At 40.5% G+C, this 6311-nt stretch overlaps 1 pseudogene; it reads left to right on the top strand.

Moving 5' to 3' along the window:
• Positions 1-5064: 5064 nt before the first annotated feature.
• Positions 5065-5180, top strand: LOC112479435 (annotated as a pseudogene).
• Positions 5181-6311: the final 1131 nt, after the last annotated feature.

The raw sequence follows: 6311 nt of genomic DNA, 5'->3' as shown, positions 1-6311 counted from the left end.
CCCGATCTCCGTCACCGGGCGCGTGCCGGTGCGGCGCCTGGGCCGCAGCCTTGTGACCCGCGCACGGGGCGTAGGGCACGTCCAGCCTGGGAGCTGAGCGGCTCGAGCTGGTTTCGTAGTGTCACGCCTTTCATCTCTAGCGACCTGTTGTGTAGGTGGTGTCCCTTTAGCAGCAGCTAAAAGCCCGCAGGCCCTGATTTGTCGCTCAAGCTCTGAGATTTTAAACTCGACGGGATGCGAGCCTGCGTCAGTTAAACAGATGCGAAACTGACCCTGGGCTTCGGGTTTCCCGGTTTTCCCGGGTGAAGTGTGCGCGCGCGCTCCTCACCGGGGTGCGTTGTGCCCAGGTGCAGTGGCGCTGTGTTTTTGTGTTGCAAAACGTGAACGTGCAAAGTTGGAGGGTCTGCACCGAGTGCGAGGGGCTTTTGAAAATAAAGCAGTTACTTATTGTACAGGGTTACATTCACACGTGTTTGATGCCATAAAAGTTGCGTTTTGCTAAGTATAAGAAGTGTATCGGCAGTCTCTAAACCTTGGCAATAACAATTTAACGTGTTGTTTTTAAAACCTGATTTCATGTCTAGTTCCTTCAAAAGGAAATAAGCAGATAAAACGAATATGATGGATTGAAACAGTAAGAATAAAATTGCTTAAGAAGAGTAAATTGGCAAGCCTGGGGTGTTTTGCAGTTGGTGGCTTTTGATAACTAGTTCTTGTTTCATAATTCAGCCCTAGAGCGGCAGTGATTACAATTTTAGACTCGTGCACCAGTTGAGAGAATTTTAAATGTTTTGTTCCAGGGCAAATAGAGCTGAAAGGTCTCTTTGAGGAATAAGGAAGCATATATTGTTACTTGAGCTGACCTCAAAAAATTATGCACTTTTTCTTGTAAAGCAGTATGGTCAGAAATTACTATTAAACTCCTTATTAAAATAAGGATCCTGGGAGAAATCAAGAGATCCTCAATTCTCTCTGTTAAGTCAGTCTCTTGCTACATTGTTAAGTGTAAGAAAGAGATATGAATTAGTTAGACTATTTTTCCTGCTGCCAACACCTGCCACAGCTTTTTTTTTTTTTAATAGTTTTCAGAGATAAGTATTAAGTCAACTGAGACATGCACTTAGGGGGACTATACATTTTGATTTTTAGCTTAAAATTTTTTTAAAGTAAGCATTACAAAGAAAATATGCCATTTCAGATCTTATCCTCTACGTCTAAAATATAGACCCTCAGACAGCCAATCTTGTAAACTGAATTCTTTAACTAGTTTTTTTACAGTGAAGAAATAATAAATAGTAAAATTAAATAGCTCAAAAGAGAAGATTAGTTTTCCCTCTCCTCAGATTTTTATTCCCCCCAGAGGCAAATAACTTTTATAGCTTATTTAAATGTATGTGTACACACCCTGTAATACTCCATTTTTACATAAACAGGAGCTCACTGCACTTGCATATACCTTGCCTTTTTCACGGAGAACTGCTTTGTGGGTTGGTCCTTATCTGCACACATCTGTACCTCATTTGTTGAAATGGCTGCATAATAGTTTAGTCAACGATTGTGGGTAGGTTCAGCTACTTTAAGCAAAACGACGCATAACAAATAAGGAAACCAATTTTAGCATAGGCTAATTGATATAAACAAGAGTTATTTGATGTTATAACAAAACAGTGTTGGATGAAAACAGCATTATTTGAGGAATTGCTGTATTTGCATTTATATACCATGTCTTATTAGTAAACATTAAGATTATTTAAGAAATATTTTTCTATCAGTTAAAAGTAGTATTTAACTCCTTCAGTATAAGTTTGAAAGTCTTTTTTTAATTGTAAAATATACATAACATAAAATTTACCATTTTTAAGTGTACAATTTAGTGGCACTAATCACATTAACATTGTGTAACCATCACTCCCCATCTATCTCCAGAAGTTTTTCATCTTCCCAAACTTAAACTCTGTGCCCATTAAACAGTTACTCTCTATTCCACCCCTCTCCCCAGTCTCTGGCAACTGCCATTCTACTTTCTGTCCCTATGATTTTAACTAGATAATTCATATAAATGGAATCATATGATATTTGTCCTTCTGTAACTGGCTTATTTCACTTAGCATAATGTCTTAAAAGTTCATTCATGTTATACTGTGTCACGATTTTCTTTTTACAGCTGAATACTGTACCATTATATAGATAGATAGATCGATCGATCGATCATATTTTATTTATGCATCAGTAGGCCCTTGAGCTGTTTTCTTCTTTTGGCTATTGTGAATAATGCTGCTGTGAACATAGGTGCACAAATATATGTTCAAGTCTCTACTTTCAGTTCTTTTGAGTATATATCTAGATATGGAATTGCTGGATCGTATGGTAATTCTGTTTAACTTTTTGAGGTTTCTTTTTTTATGCTTTTTTCTCCTCGAACAGGTAAGTTCTGAATGTTTCTGTGGAAATTATATATATTTACATTTTAAAAAAGTTATTTCATTTGAAATACTGACTTAAAGATTCTTCAGTCTGAAATTTGAAAAGTATATTCAAGTTTTTAGAAGTTATTTTAAAAATAAAGTATGACCTCATTTTCATGTTATAACACATGTATATTGTTATATGTATTGTATATGTATTTACATTATTGTTAACTTACATAAATTTGAAGGAGATCCCTTAGATTTTTTTAACTACCGAAACTAAAACTAGAAAAAAATTTGTTTCCCGAATAATTTTGAAAAGCATTTTCAACTCTTCATCTGGAGCTCTTTTTCACATAGGCTGGAGGCAAAGCTGGAAAGGACAGTGGGAAGGCCAAGGCTAAGGCAGTGTCTCGCTCACAGAGAGCGGGACTGCAGGTAATGTCATTGTAAAACATTAAATTATTTTCTTCACTGTGGTAATTTATGACCCATAGATGTTCCATTAATTACAAAGAGGTACTACTGATCTTTAATACTGAGATAAATTTGCCAAAATTTATATCACAAAGCAATTGTCTTTTGTGTTTTCTTCCAAGCGAAAACAAGTTATGAAGAGGTCTTAAATGAATTTGGTAATTTTGCTCTTAAAATCTTTTATTTCTAGATTGTAATTATGTTTCTGGTTCTTTTATAAATTGTATCATTGAAATGATTATGCTGAGGTTTTTCTTTTGAAGGTGTCTGTAGTAGTGCATTAACTTTCAGGATGAGAAAGTTTTGGGTAGAATAATGAACCATGAGTCCTGAATATTTCTCCTGTAGTTTCAATTTTAGACTGAATAATATACTCGCAGCACTAAATATTTTCAAACTGCATGTTTTTGAATAATTGCGTCTTTAATCCACAAGTTCACATTTCTCTGGATGAGTAAGAATTATGCTGTACATATAAGAGACACTTTGTAAACAGGAAAGTTTAAAGGCCAGACTGCTAAGGTTTAGATTTTATGCTCTTGGCAGTGGTGAGCCATTGAAAGCTTTCGAGCAAGATGACATGGTACTAAAGGGAGGGGGAGGGGACTTGATGGGTACATTCTGTGTTTTAGAGAATTGCAGAAATCTCAGAACTTATTTGAAGTGTCTTTAATTTGAAGTAGGTGTTGGAAGACTACCGCAGTGGTTTTAGGAATAAGGTAACACATACTTGGATCAAAGTGGGATGGAAAGGAACAGGAAGCAAAGTGTGTGCACCCGAAATGTAGGAGGAGGGGTGTAGGGTTGAGCGGAAAGTCAGAGGTTTCTGTAAGGCTTACAACCGAAGGGACAGAGGCATTGCGATAGGGTCAAGGTATGAGATTTCAGAATTTAAGTGGAGTCACTTTTAAGTTCCACAAAAACATTCACGAGAAAATGCCCCAAAGTTGTAGATTTGAGTCCAGCTTGCCAAGGTGATCGAAAGAATTACAAATTTAAAATCATTTCTGTAAAATTGGTAGTTGACACTATGAATGAATTCCCTAAGTAGAATGTAAGAAAGGACACGAGGACATTGGTGGACCTTCAGAAACACACAGAATTTGAGTCAGAAAAAGAGAAGCCTGAGTAGTCGTCAGAGTTCAGAGTTAGTGTTGGAATTCTGTAATATCTGCAGCTAAGAATAAATGGTTTTGGGAGTCCTATTACGTGTTGTGACAACACGCCAGTCACTGAGGATGCATCAGGAAGTCAGGATCCAGCTCTTTGGGAGCTCAGAACTACTTAGGGAAGGTGTAAACCAGTAAAAGAAAATCATGCCTTTTTTCCTTAAGGGTACGATCTAGAAGTAGTCAATAGATTTGGTGATTAAAATGTCACCTCTGGCCCTCAAAGGTGCTGAACCAAAGCCAAGTTTGGGAGAAAATGAGTGATAAGAGAATAAGAGCTCGGGGTTTGCCTTTGGAAGGGGACACCTAGACTGTGACTAGCAGCAGTTGCCGCAGACACAGGAAGTAAAAGTGTGCAGAAGGAAAGAAGCCAGGGGAAAGCACGTGATCAGAGCTGCTGGAATGATGGAGCCAGTGACAGCATGAGGAGGGTCCCTGAGAGAGTTGGTGGAGGAGTCAAGGGCACAGACAAGTAGGATTAGGGTACCTGGGGAATAACAAAGTGCCTGTTCTCAGAAAGTAGGAAAGAAGTCACAGAGACAGTGGTGTCGCTTCTTCTCAGGTCACCTCTTGAAACTGAGGAAGGACAGATGGCTTTGGTACTAAAGGTGCTGGAAGTTCACAGTTGCCCGAGGCTACTGTGCATGCAGTCAATGCGATTCGAAGGGGACTCGTAGGCCGTGTGGCCTGTGCAGTCGATCCCTGCACAGCAGTTTCTCTGTTTTATAATGACACGCCAGAAGGAAATTCACAAAATCCTGTGGTGGTCTGTTTTAACTTTTATTTTCTCCTCAGGAGGGTGAAAGCAGGCATGAAGATTTGGGGCTATTACTAGGATACGACACACAGACCCTAGGAACTGTTAACTGCCAGTTAGTGTGGCTTCTACTGTGGGTGACCATAGTTTCAAATTTCATGCTTTGGACGTGGTTCCATAGTGTAGCAGTGAGCACGTCTGCTTTACACGCAGAAGGTCCTGGGTTCAAGCCCCAGTGGAGGCACCGTCCATGGTCTAGGGCCACGCCACCCTGAACAAGCCCGAAATCTGACCTCAGAAGCTAAGCAGGGTCGGGCCTGGTTAGTACTTGGATGGGAGACCACCTAGGAAGACCAGGTGCTGTAGGTGTTAAGTAATAAGAATAATTTTATGCTTTACTCACACTCTTCACCTTGAGTGCACTCAGTGTGCGATATTGAGACCCCTCGGTGCCCCCCACTCACGCGGCCTCTCTTTCAGTTTCCCGTGGGCCGCATCCACAGGCATTTGAAAACTCGCACCACGAGCCATGGAAGGGTCGGTGCCACTGCTGCTGTGTACAGCGCTGCGATCCTGGAGTACCTCACTGCTGAGGTTTGTGGGGGAACGTGTTATCTGTGGAAACTCAAAAGGCAACCTAGACTAACGGGCTGAAACCGTGGAGCAAGGCTTTGAAACAGAGAGCCATGTGCTCACAGGTTTCTTTAGTAGCGGTTTTAGATGTGTCTCGATCAGCCCATTACCCGCTACCAGCGTCAGAGAACCTTGGTGTACTCGTTTTTAAAGTTAAGGGTCAGCAATCTATGTTTTTAAGTGACATGACAAAGGAATGTAAAATAATTCAAATATTGTACTGTTAACTAATTGAACTCTGAAGTAGGTCTGTAATCAGTAGGTGATAATTGTGATATAGAATAACCTCTTAAGTAATGAAGGTTTGGGGGTGGGGTAAAGGTTTGCTAGTGTGGTACTTCTTAAAAATCACATATATTATATAATATGCAATTTGATAAAAAGACCTAATTGTCCCAGTTCTGTGCATGGATGTATGCATAGAATGCTGCATCTTGCTCAGTTTCAGGTTTCAGGAAGATAAGCTAACTGAGCAGGAGTTCTTAATTACTGGGCCGGGGACTACCACTTCCTCTGTCCCGACTCGCATCCTCCCAGGAAAACAAATGGGAAGCCATGAGACTCCTTCAGCTGTACTGCAAGCCTGGGAAGTAGTTTGAGTGGCATGCAAGTCAAGTGTGGAGATAGCCAACCTAGCAAAAACAGAAAGGTTTTTGGTTAAGTAAGATGTGGCTGGGAGCTGGGCTGAAAGATTTAGATTCAACCTGTATGTTATCGTTGCTGTCATTTCACTCACCTCACCCGGTCGTTTGTGTCCCACTGGAGATGTCACGTCGCATTAGCGGTAGTTTCGAGGTAGCCTGTCAGTTTTGTGTGTGTCGGCAACATGGGACTAGTTGACCAGCTCTTCCCCTTTCCCTCACCAGT

This window comes from Pteropus alecto, unplaced genomic scaffold (assembly GCF_000325575.1).
Source record: "Pteropus alecto unplaced genomic scaffold, ASM32557v1 scaffold214, whole genome shotgun sequence".
NCBI lineage: Eukaryota > Metazoa > Chordata > Mammalia > Chiroptera > Pteropodidae > Pteropus > Pteropus alecto.
The sequence above is the reverse complement of the archived record's forward strand: the minus strand, read 5'-3'. Positions and strand labels throughout refer to the sequence as shown.